We start from the raw sequence: 13493 nt of genomic DNA on the forward strand, positions 1-13493 counted from the left end.
TCTGTAGATGACATCATGTAGGCTAGGAGGTGCAGGCTACCTTTCATAATAAAGGGTAAAGCCATTAGCATTCATGCATTCATTCATTGGCAGTGCAGTACGGTTTCTAGCATGGAGCTCATAATACTTTGCGGACACGTCACCTAACTTCGAAAAAGTTTTCACATCTTATGACGGAGAATTTCCCATACTGGTGAACTTAAAGGAAAACTGAATCAGTTCTGCATCAGGGTAAAACATTTAGTGGTTTTCTTTTGGCCTCCAGTATCAGGAATATCGATCATATTTTTTTTTTTTTTTGTTGTTGCACGGAGGCTGCAGAAATTCATTTCCAAAGTACCGCTAAAGCCCCTTCTTCCCGGAGCGTTACGTCATAACAGGAACTTTCGGAATCCCCGCTCTCGCGCATACTCAGCGCACATCGAAGCTATGCGCGTGCACTTTTCCTATTTTCAAAAAGGTCCAAAAAGACGTCACGAGTGGTGTCAGTGCGGGGAAATAAGCGTGCAAACTTACAATAGACAGATATAACTCGTCAGTTTGACTGCGCCACCGCTGCCGAAATGCATCGAGGAAACGTTAGTATTGAGGCACGTGCAACAAACGCTCTGGAGCTCTGCGCGTGTAGAGCACAAGATGGCATGTGTTCTCTCGCGCACTTCCGTCAGCCTCCTGTGAACTAAAGTTGCGGCGACGTCGCGCACGCGCCGATCGTATAGTGAGGTCCGTCTACTGCACGCGCTGCCCACACGAGCGACACGCGTTTGGCGGCCGAGAGATTTTTTTATGAACGTAACGACTGGAAGAAGTTTTCCGTGTTTTCTCGCGTTTAGTTCCATCTTCGGGGAAAACGAACGTGGCATTCAAATTCACAAGATTAAACTACTTTAGAATTCACTGCTGACTCCTTCTTTTCCAAGGAACTCTTCAGCTTCCCTTTAAAAGTAAAATATTCTTGTTGTCTAGGTAAGATCCCAGATCAGTTATTGCATAGGTATGCAGAACTTCTGGGGCGTTTTCTAACAATCATTTTTCGTGTCTCTAATTTCGGCAACTTTCCTAAATGATTAGTTTGTGGCGCGGGTCCTGCCTGTTTTTAAAAAAAAGAGGTGACAGAGAGGCGTTAAATAACTATCGACCCATTTCCTTAACCTAAACTTTGTGTAAGCTGATAGCGCATGAACTTTCTAACTATATTACCGACTTTCTAACCACGAAAATACACACTTTTAGCACGGCTTTAGAGCAAGTCTTCTTGCAGGTGCTCAACTTGTTTCTGCGCAGTTCATGAATTTGCTTCTCTACTCGGTAAAACAGACACAATGTATGTATTTTTCTCAGTGTTTGTCAAGCATTTGATTTGGTATCCTATAGAAAATGAACTAAATTAGTATGTGCCAATCTACGTTTTTCCATTGTAAAAATGGTATGTTCATATTAATTTTATCGAAAACAAGTTATAAAACATTCGTGACCAGCTCTCAGAAATATTGCGCACCATGTCTGTAGTGCCTCAAGGAAGTGTTTCTGGTCGTTGCTATCTTTAATCTATATTAATGATATTGTTAAATCTGGTATATTCATCTGTGAATATGTCTTTTTATAGACGATTGCATCTTATTAAAAGAAATTTCTACCTCTCGCGACCAAATAGTAACAAATTCGTGCTTCAGTGACTTAAAACTTTGGTGATTCTTGGGATGTGGAATCTGGTGCATAAAATTACACGAAGGACGAGAACAAAGAAAAGGAACATAGAAGAAGCCCAAGCGCTAACTTGCAACTGAAATATAATATACAAAGAAAGATACTTGGAATTTTAAAGCAAATACAAAAAAAAAATGTATATTCAACTTACAAAAAAAACCTTCGCTTTTCAGCACAGGATTCAGTACAAGTTGATGAGCACTAATACGTGTGGATTAACTATTAACAAAAACTTGAGTTGGTCGTGCCATATTAACAACGTTTTCTCGGCAGTCTTCAGAAAGCTGTGTTTAGTAAGGCATGCGTTGAATTATTCCACTTCCAATTCCATGTGATTAGCATACATTTTTTTATTGAACAAAAACCATAGTTTTGTAATGGTATTTAAAACCCGTACACAAAACTAATTTTGAAACGCAGAACGACTGCAAAAATGTGCTGTAAAGTTTGTATATGGTAAGTTCAGTTGAACACATTATCCTTTCCTACTTATGAAAATGAAATACTTCCCGACTCTTGACGTCAGTCGGAAAATAGCTCGTCTAAATTTTCTACATTCTCTTTATAACGAAACGTTTCATCTTGATTTAAAAACGGAACTTTAACCACTTGTCACAAGACTCACTAGACGGCTTCATCAACATTCTTTAAAATCCTTCTTCGCACGACCAAATTTGTTTATTTTTTTTTTTCATTTTATATACCCGCAGAGCAAAATGCATTACGGAGTGAAGTGGGTACAATGTACTTAGTATAGATAATAAAATGCAGTGATTATTACCGCAGTAAATTGACTGCTAGTTTGACACTATTAGCTATGGCGTTCTTGAACTGCTGGCGATTTTCGATGGTTGCTGTTGAGGCGAGAAGGACATTCCACTCGACTGATGTGCGTTTAAATGTGTTTAAATACTAATTTTTTTCTCGCTCAATTGATGATTAGAATTTTCTTCCCTGCGACTTATTCCATCTACTATTTTTGCCACGTTACTAGATAACGAACATTGTAACCTTCTTACGTTTGTTTCCTTTTCAGGTATGTCACCATCTTAGGTTCCCATGGGCGGTGCATATATTATTGTAAAGGTTCACGTCATCATTGAACACTAAACCAAGGATTTTATTGAGTCATTATTGCGAAAGCATGAACGGTCTCATGAAGCGAGCAGACGTCATCAGCTTTGAAGCCGTGCCAAACGGTACTGAAACTCCTTCTTCCAAGTGAAGCCGCAATCTAATGACTCCCAGCTTTGAAGCCGCGCCAAAAGCCCAGCCAAACGGCACCTAGATTCCCCGGTCTCAATGGAGCGCAGTGAACCTGAAATCTAATGGATTTCGGCTTGGGTCCCATTGTCTGGCGCGCGCCATAGTTCAAGCAACGAGGCTTCCATTTCGCGTCAGTTTCAACGACCGTTACCCAATGGCGCTGCGTGTCTGCGCTACCAGCGCTCCAGTAAAACAAAGCGAAACGAACCGAAGCGAAGCGCAGACGAAATAAGGGAGCAGAAGAACGACATTCATGCTTTCGCATTCACAACTCATAAGAAGTGCTTAGGTGTAGCTTGAGCCTACTGTCTGACGTTTTTATCTCGCTTGCTTATGCATCCTGCTATTGTTTGTTTATTTTTTCTTTCATTCACTGTCGTGGTTTGTTGAAGTCACTCTCGTGGTGCGTACAGTGGCAAATTGCACTGGCTTTTTTGTGTACATCGTGCAGTAACAATGTGCATTTCTACACGATTTTGAAACGTGTTAACTTTGTTTACCTCTTATTCTGTTAACTGAGTTTATATGAGATTTTGTTAACTGTGTTTATCTCTACTTTTTATGGGGACCTGTGTATTTTTCTTCTCCCTCTCTTAGACCAACCATGGTCTGCAGTATGTAAAAAAGAAATGAATGAAAATAACATGCATCACGAAGTATCTATGCGCGACCAAACGCCGGTACGATGCCACTCAGATTAACATAAGCAGCCAACAGGGCTTCGCAGTAATACAATGATTTCCAAAAACAATTAATAACAATAAAACGACAAGGTTATTGAATTTTTGGCAATTGTTCCATTTTAACGATTGAAAAGTTTTCTCCGCAGATAACGCAGTGCCTCATACAAGGGGCGTCACTCAAAACTTCATTTCGTATATTCTGTCACCTTTGTGCGATTCTTAAATACATTCAGCTAAATGCTGAACGCTATGCTTATGAGGTGAAGCTATCAATTCAACTTTCCCACACAACATGCTCGACCAGAAGGACGGGCGGTGCTTGATGCGCTTGTATTCTGTAGCTGCTGCTTAAGAAATTGACCATTCAAGTTCTCAGATCTACCGCCAAACTGATTGTGAAAGGAATGTTTTCAGTGAGGGATCTATTTATTTATGTATTGATTTAAATACCTTCAATGCCACACGGCGTTAAAGAAGGAAGTGGGGGAAAAACAAAAGTAAAAAAAATAGGATTCAACACATATTAGTTAACATAATAGTTTTGGATGAAGAAAGAATAAAACAATTAAACCAGGGACAACACAACCACATCATGAAAGATGTGGTTGTGTTGTCCCTGTTTTAATTGTTTTATTCTTTCTTGATCCATGACTTAAACCAACACGCTTTTCTCCCAAGCATAATAGTTTTCAATGGCAGACTTCAATGCTGGAGCGTCTGTGATTGTGGCGGTGGAGGTGGGCGAGTGTTTGCAGTCAATAGTAGTCCTTGGGATGAAAAAAAAAAAGAAAAAAGAAAAAGAGGTTCGTGCGACTAAAAGGAACGTTGACTTTATGGTGATGATCATTTCGATGGGATACATACGATGGTTAAAAAAAAAGCTCTTCACTTAGATGGTGGTTGCGATGATAAACTGTGTGAAAGAAGGACAAACGAGATAATTTTCTACGCAATCAAAGATTCAGACGATGTAAAGTTGTTTCATAAATGACACACTGAAAAACGTGAGAAACTAGAAAAAATAAAACGTGCGCCACGATTCCGTACGGATTCAGTTTGATTCATGAGAAATTCATGGCCAGGGTCCCACACCGAACTCGCATACTCGAGCTTGGATCTAACTAGGGACTTGTATAGGAGTAGTTTTAATGACGAAGACGCCCTTGAGAAGTTGCGACGTAAGTAACCTAGCACACGATTAGCATTGTTTGCAATAAAATTAATGTGAGTTTGCCAGGAGAGGTCAAATGTTATATGGACACTTAGGTATTTGTACGATGTCACCTGTTCAATAGCAGAACCAATGTTATGTTGAGGAGGATTACTACAGGCAGCTTTCCATGAAATTCTCATTACTTTACATTCGTTGGCATTAAGGCGCATATTCCAGACGTCACACCAGTTTGTAATGGGATTAAGGTCAGTCCGAAGAAAAATTGTATCAATGTCAGAGTGGATTACACGATAAATGACACAATAATCTGCAAACAACCTCATGAATGAGTGGACATTGTTAACGAGGCCATTTATGTATATTGTGGGGATTCCTCTGGTCTCCCTTCCCCGATGGCTGTGATAACGGCCGCGGGTCGGAACACTCGGCCTCCTTCGCCGTGAGCTCCGACCTGTTCGCGAGGCGGAGGGCCGCCTGGCTTGGGGGGCTCTCCTCTCACTCTCTCCCGGGGGCACCAATTTCCGTTCCCCCGCTCGGATGCGAATCACTGCTGACAGGCGAGGAGGTTTCGCCTCTTGTCTTCCCGCTTTCGGGAAAGGGACTCGTTCGGGTGACTGCGAAAGAGATAGGACGTGTGTCGGCGACTTCTCCGATGCTTCCTCGGTCTTGGCTCTCCGGAACCCCGCGTCTGGCCAGGTAAGGACCTTTTCTTACCTTGCCGGCGCGGGGGGCATTTTGGATGGGGACATAGTAGTTCATTTTAAGAGTGTTCGAATAAATGCTGTTGGGCTCTGTCCTTACTCTGGTACGTGTGTCTTATCTTCCGCTATATTCGAGAGAGTGAAACAAGGTAGACGATCATTGGCACCGACAGAGGTAATTAATCGAACCGACCCGCGGTAAGGTAGCCCCTAAACGTCTTCTACATTGCTGCGGAGATGTGGGGACCGCGCTACTAGGTTTGACGTCTCCTTTGAGATATCGCCGCTGTTGAGGCAACCCTTTGGTTACTCTATCGGTACCTGTTAGTTGGTAGCTAGCAAATCCCACAATATAATGAAAAGAAGGAGGCCAAGGACGGAATCTTGTGGCACACCTGAACTAACTGGGCAGGGGAGAGTGTCAGAGTCATTTGCAGATACAAACTGTGTTCCGATAGAGAGAAAATGTTTGATCCATGCAAGAATGTTAGAGTCAATGTTTAGTTGTTTTTTTTAATTTTAAGCAGAGCAGTTGGTTGAGTAACTAAATCAAAGGCTTTCAAAAACTCAAGAAATATGCAGTCGATTGAAAGATTATTTGTCTAGCGCAGAAAAAAAAGATCGTTCGTGAAACAAACCAGTTGCGTTACACACGAGAATAATTTACGAAGATCATGCAGACGATATGTGAAAAATGAGATGGATTCAAGAAAGTTAACTGGGTTAGAATGAATGATATGCGCCAACATTTTACAAAGACACTAGTTAAAGATATACGCCTGTAATTAGGAGGAGAGTGAGCATCACCTGATTTAAACAAAGGCACTACCTTCCTTACCTTCCAATCGCTGGGCAAGAAAGAAAGACCTAGGGTCTGCGAGAAAAGTTCAGATATTATTAGAGAAGAGTGCGTTTCAGTGTTTTTAGAAAATTTAGAGTTAATCCCGTTAGTTCCAGATGAAGAAGAAACTTTCAATTTTTTTATTAAACTAAACACACCAATGCAATCAATTATAACAGGATCCATAACTGGAAAGTCTGCAAGATCATATTTAGGGCAAGAAACAAAAGACAGTGACATAAAAAGACTGAAAAAACACACATCATAAAGAGCTCAATATTTTAATATTGAATTACTGAATTTGTTGCTATCTTGAATCGCTGTCGCTGCAATTGTTCTTAAGCTTCCACCAAAAGTAAGTGCACAGATTGAAATGGAAAGATCATGGCACGTTTACTACGCTTGCTTCGTTTGACTGATGATTGCTCACGCACAGAAGGATAACGGACGCCTTGACATTGCAGTCTCAGGGTTACTTTAGGGGCCCCAAGAGGTCGTCGTATTAATTGTAGTCTGATATAGGATATAACGGAGTACAAGCAAATTTGGTTGGGAGCGCCATAGCCCATATAGGCTGGTGTTCAACATAACCTTGAGGTTTTTTTGCGATATACGTAAAGGTCCCAACCCGTGACTACTGGAGTTCTTCTCGACTATCGGACCACAGACCTTGCCCCCTGTGAGAATGGGCCCCGCCATCGTCGTCGATGGACGCGGGAACGCAGTGTTGGAGGTAACGCGTTACTAGTAGCGACGTTACTGGTAACGCGTTACATGTTTCGCTAACACAGTAACGTACTCGTTAGTATTCTGAATGACTAACGAGTAAAGTGTTTTCGTTACTTTTTTTACGGTATCGGCTGTCAAACTACGTTACTCGTTACTTTTGGCTAAAACTGGTGAAATCCTGCACAAGCTTATCTCAAAATCCTGCACGAGCTTATCGCTGCACGAAACCAGCATCCGTCACAGTGAAGTAAAAAAGAAAAAACGAAACACTTTCTGAAGGTGAAAAAAACCTCGGCTACCAGCTAATTCGGATCATCCTCCTTTTTTTTTTCATAGTTTCACCACCCACAAGACTTGGACGAACGACTGCGTTACAGCCCCCTCCCCTCCCTCCTCTCCCCCCCCCCCCTGCTTTTTGCAGCAGAGGTGGACAGCGGAGGGGGGGGGGGGGAGGGACGTGGAGAGACATCCGTTTACAACAGTGGACAACTAGTGGCGAAGCGATTTGCTAATTTCTCTAGTTTCAAAAAAAGAAAAGAAAAAAAAAAACCCTTTGTGGACTTTTTTTACCCTCGCTCTCCCCCTCGCTGCCTGAAAGTTTCTGACCCACTTTTGTAAACAGAAGAATCTTTCGCTTGATTAGTCTTTAATTCCCTAAGGTCACGATAAAAAAAAAAGAGTTTTAAACCTGAAAAGAAAACTTACAAACACGAAACCTTTTTTTTTTTTCATAGAAAAACTAAGAGCTACTGCTGGTAAGAGGCAGCAAGTGATTATAGCCAGTGTGCTGGTAACCGGTGTCTTGTTCCAGATAGTGAAGTAAATCAGTCTCTGGTAATAGTATGAACCAGACTGTTACGAAAACCGGCGTACAGATGAGGGGTGTTGGTTGGCTGGTTGTGTTCCAGCAGTCCCCGCTCGCATGCTGTAGTTTATAAAAGCCGACCAGCAGGTCTGAATGAAATGTATCAACTAAAGGAGACAGAATCGGGTAACTTGCAGTTCCAATGCCTATCCTGCATGCCGAAAATTAAGCTGCTTCCCGCGCCAAAACACTATGAAACCACTCTGTAAATTTCTATCTTTATCCAAGCTTTTAAGGAGGCTTATCATACATCTCTGCCAGACATATGTACTCGAACACAAAAGTAACGTAAAAGTAACGTTCGTTATTTTTGAAAAGTAACGGTAACGGTATATCGTTACGTTTGTAAAAGAGTAACGTAGCTCGATAACGCGTTACTTTTTACCAAACTAACGAGTAACGCTGTTTCGTTACCTTTTTCCGGTAACGGGCACAACACTGCCCGGGGAACGGGACTTAGTTTCGTTTTCTTTTCTGTGCGTGTTTGCATTTGCACGTCTGTCCCTGTGTGTGGGTGGAGTCGGGCCATCGTCGGCGCTTTTCCCGCATGACAAACTCCGTCCTCTCTACTACTTCCCGGAAATCCTCCTCCTCCCCTGGGTGGAGTGGCGGCGCTCGTTCGGGCTGGCGCAGGGGACGTTTGAGAAGAGAAGAAGACGACGAAAGGAGAGCACGAGGGTGACCTTTTGTGTGGATTCGGGAAATAGCTTCGCTTGTAAATAGATGTCTTTTCTTTTTCCCTATTCGCAAAGTCCTGGCTGCTTTAGTTTCCCGCCAGCGACCATCAGCTGCCTCCGTCGTCGTGTCCCAGCGCAATCTCGAAGAAAAAACATCATCACTTGCGCAGCGGACAGGATTGCGTCAGCGGACCCCGGCGGCGTGATCTTCACAACGGAATCGGCGGACAGCGACTTGACGCGGCATTTGTGGAGCCTTCTAAAGAAAGGACTGGACCACCGAGCTCCTTGAAGACTGGATCACCAAGCTACTTCGTGGCGACAGAGCTATTTCGGACCAGAGGCCGTCTCACTCAGCGAGGAGCGCCTGAATCTACAGCTAGGACATCATTTTTGTGCGTGACTATTCTGATCAGCGGGCGGCATCTTTTATCCAGCGGCAGTTGTTGACCTTACGGTAAGGTGATTCCTTGACGTGTGCCCGCCATGAATACAGACAACGTAGAGCGGCAGATACCGGTTTTAACGCCAGAGCAGGATAGGGTTCGAAATTTGGGGTTTGAACGGGCCAGGTGCATTGTCACTTTCGAGTGGATTAGTGGCAAACTCGCAGAGACAAGGAGACGGAAGTGGAGGATTCCGATCAGACAGCTCAATCGAAAAGGAGATAGAACTAGTGAGGGAGTAATAACGGTTGTTACGTCTCGAGCTAGCGCTAGAACATCTACGCTTAAGGAACCGAACGCGAGCCAGTGGAGGCGGCATGGACTTCAAGCTCGTAGATGAAGTTTTAAGCTTATCAAGATTGATGAAAGGAGTACTGACTTCCATGCCGTCGTCAGAAATATTAGTGCCGAGCTGGTTCGATGGCGTAGAAAACGCCTTCGAGACATATAAAGTCCCTGAGCCGCTCAGAGGATCCCTTGTGCGACCCTAGTTCACGGAGCGCATGCGTGCTCTGGTGAATAGGCTGCCCGTGGGGGAGGCAAGTGAATATAAGACAATAAAAAAGCGGGTTCTATTAGAGCTCCGATTTTCGCCGGCCTAGTACAGGAGTCTCTTCCTTAAGGCCACCAGAAAGGAGGGAGAACCTTGAACACAGTTTTCGACTCGGGTCGACAGCCGGTTCGAATATTATGCTAGAAGCCGCGAGATTGAATGTCGTGAGGACTTAATCGAACTGATGATATCCGATCGCATCAAGGACTCCTTGCCCACTGACATGCAGGCATATGTAACCTTCAACGAGGTGGAGGTGGGAGATTGATTGAAACCCTTGGAGGTGGCGACACTGGCTGACGGTTTCGACGAGGGCGAGCGACTCAAAAAGCGAGATCACCCGTCAGGCTTTAAGAGGCGCGCGTGCAACACAACAGAGGCCACTTCTCTCGAGGAGAAACGCGAGAACCCAAGGCAGGGCACTAAAGCTAACGGTTCTCGGGTGAAGTGTTTCAGCTGCAAGGGAATGGACACTTTTCTCGAGACTGTCCATGGAAGACGGCATATGGAGGACAAAGAGATAACTCCGAGTTGGATAACATCTCAACAAATTTAACATCATCTCAGCAGAGTATGTCCCAGGATATAAATGTCAATCAGAAAGGTACACGCGCTGAGTTGCGGAAAAAAGAGGTGAAATGCGGCCCTAGGATGGTGCAGGCGATTTGTCGATTCCGGAGCGGAGATTAGCGTAGTGCGTGATGGGGTGGCGCCGGAAATGAAGGGGTTGTCCGGAAGAGTGACATTGACTGGGGCGTTCGGTGACAGCGTGAGCGCCGTTCTGCGCCATATACCGATTACTCTTCCCACAAGCTACAGTGAGTACGTTCCTCGAGAGGTGCCACTCTCATGCGCCGTCACTGAACAATTGGTTAACGGTTTCTGCTCTCCCCCAGAGGTGGCTGATGAGCTTGACGAGGTACTGGCGTCTCCCCCTCCCGACGACGCCTACGACTACATCAAGCGGACGATCCTCGCTAGGAAGACGGAGTCAGAGGCTTCAAGGCTACAGCAGCTCCTGAACACTGAGGAGATGGGCGACCGTCGACCCTCTCAGCTACTTCATCGCAATGCTGGTTCTCACGAGCGCCAGCCTCTCCCAGCGCTCGTGGCTTGGGAGCCAGGAAAATAAACATAATGAAGTTGACTCTAGCCAAAGCTCTGGTTCGGACGCCTGCATTTTTCCTCCGACGTTTATAGAACACCGCCGACAAATTGGTGCTGCTGACGCCCGATGACTACGACAGCCTAAAATTGGCTTGCTGGAGGGTCGACTTGCCACCGGTGGTCTGTAAGCTGAAGACGCGCTTACTGACGAAGGTGGTGAGGTCGGTGACAACGCCTGTGGCGCTCAGCTTCGGCTTCTACAAGAACAACCTGCCCGAGGACAAGCTGCGCGAAGTGGCCTTCGTGGACATGGGCCACTCGCCGCTCCAGGTGGTGCGGGTGGCCTTCAACAAGAACCAGTTCAAGATGCTGGTCACTACCTTCGATGGAGTCGGAGGCCGCGCTTCCAACATCTTGATGATAAAACTAATCCCTGGAGAGGGGGAACAAGGGGGACAAAGGAGAAACACAAATCTCCAAACACAGCTAGGTGACTGGTGCGCGACCAAAAAAATCCGCCTGGTTCGAGTATTGAACACGGGACCCCTCCATTACAGGTGGAGCGCTCTACCAACTCAGCTAACCAGGGGTTAGACGTCAGTAGAGCAAACGGGTTTTATCAGCCGCCACCAGTCTAACACCAACCAGGGTGAAGCTTACAATTTAAGAGGTCGATTATAATGCAATTACATGCAAAGGTGAGAGCAAGCTGCTTGCACCTTTGCATTTAATTGCATTATAATCAAGTTGACGATGCCCCAATTCGTCCAGGAGTTCAAGGAGCGCTACACGCTGGACGTGGCCACCAACCGGCACGCCCTCATGTGCTTCATCACCGACTGCGAGAAGCTCAAGCAGCAGGTAAGTGCCAACCCGCACGACTTGCTGCTCAACATCGAGTGCTTCAAGAACGACCCGGACGTTCCGGGCAAGATGAAGCTGGAGGCCTTTGAGGCGATGTCCACCGAGCTGTTAGCTCGTGCCAAGCGCGCCATGCTGTGAGCGCTGACGGTGACCATGGCTGCGGTGGACGGACGGGGAGTCGGTGGGGCACGTCGGTTGGCGGCACCCGGGTGCCGGCGTTCAAGCAGCTGGTCCGCAAGGTGTTCCAACGGGAGCCCTTGAAAACATTCACTCAGGAAGAGGTGGTGGTCCGGAAATGCGTTCTGCAGTGTGCCATGCTATCACCCATCTTCAACGTACGGAACTTTGCGGTGGTGGACGCCCAGCCCGACCCCATCGAGCTGTGGTGCGATCCGGAAAAGGGAGAGGACAGCCGGGCAGAGATGTTCCCCCGCTGGCACCAGCTGCCCGTCAGCAAGATGCACACCGTCTACCTAAGCAAGCCCTTCAACCTCGAGGCCAGGTATACCCGCAGGAGGCGGCGGTGCCCCACCTCCACCTGCAACTGGGCAGCTTCACGGTGAACAAGGTTGTCTCCGCGGCCTTGAGCGAGGCGTCCAAGATCAAAATGAAAGTGCGTCTCAATCTGCGCGGCATCTTCTCGGTGGTGCCCGTCTCGGCCGTGGACCACTATACCGACGGTCGACAGGCAAGTGCTGGCTGTGCAAAGGATGGCGACCTAGCGGCGGCGGGGGCGACGAGTGTCGAAGAGGCACTCCCGACCGAGGGAGAAGACCCCTACAAAGTGGCCGAGGGCGAGCCCGTCAAGAAGGAGGACAGGCCCGTCCCAAAAGAGAAGCAGGCCAAGGCCACGGAGCTCCCTGTTGAAGTCCGGGTGCCGCAGCTGAGCGCCTTTGAGCTGGACCAGCTTGTAGAGTGCGAGGCCCAAATGGTCCACACGGGCTACCTTTACATGGATGCGACTGCAGCGCATTTGATACAGTTAACGAATCGAGTCGGTCCATGTAAACAACTCGGATCGGATCGGATCGTATCCGATCCGATCCGCTGGGACGGGGTGGTTTGAGATGGTCAATCGGAATCGAGACTCTCTACGTATACGCTAGCGGATAGGATCAAGTGCTCGAGTGAGGAATACGGGAGCTTTGCTTTACATGCCGCTAGGCAAACCGGGCACCTCGGGAACAATCTGAATTTCCCGAGGTTTGTGTGGTGATCCTTCGACACGAGGTGCCGCTACTGATCGATCCCAATTCATGTAAACGTAGTGATTGAAGTGGATCCGATTCGCTAACTGGATCCGATGCGCCTCTGTCACATTCATGTAAACGTAGCCACGAACCGCATCAAGAAGGAGCGGGTCGACGCCAAAGAACGCGGTGGAGGAGTATGTGTAAGAGAAGCGGGACCACCTGTCGGACCGCTACCAGCCGTTCGTGATGCCCTCCGAAAAGGAGGCTTTCCGGGGGGTCCTTGACGAGACCGAGTCGTGGCTGTACGCCGACGGCGAGATTATCCAAGGGCGTGTTAGAAAGTTCTGTTAAACAGTGTAAAGGCATCCTTTGAAATATTTTAATGACTAAACTAGATGTGTTAAAGTTCATCGCGAGAAAGGACAACGAAAACACTTGTTCTGTTAATAATTTCTTTTTTATTAATCACGTATGTGTACCTTATACACGTAACGATACATTTTTAGTACCTGTTTTGAGTATGTGTATATTACGAGCGCGGACACGAGGCTAGTCACGATAGCATTGGAGCCTTGGCGAGCACACTAATAATCACTTTACTAGCGCGTGATTTGCATATTGGTGTAAATTTCTTTTATAGTTTGGATTCTTACGGTTTAAGTCACGAACTCCGTGCAAGGTGTGACT

At 46.2% G+C, this 13493-nt stretch overlaps 1 pseudogene; it reads left to right on the plus strand.

Annotated features, from left to right (window-relative positions):
• Window positions 1–10215: 10215 nt before the first annotated feature.
• LOC115313019 lies at window positions 10216–13157 on the plus strand (annotated as a pseudogene).
• Window positions 13158–13493: the final 336 nt, after the last annotated feature.

Source organism: Ixodes scapularis, unplaced genomic scaffold (assembly GCF_016920785.2).
Source record: "Ixodes scapularis isolate PalLabHiFi unplaced genomic scaffold, ASM1692078v2 PGA_scaffold13__105_contigs__length_92229423, whole genome shotgun sequence".
In the NCBI taxonomy this organism is placed as follows: domain Eukaryota; kingdom Metazoa; phylum Arthropoda; class Arachnida; order Ixodida; family Ixodidae; genus Ixodes; species Ixodes scapularis.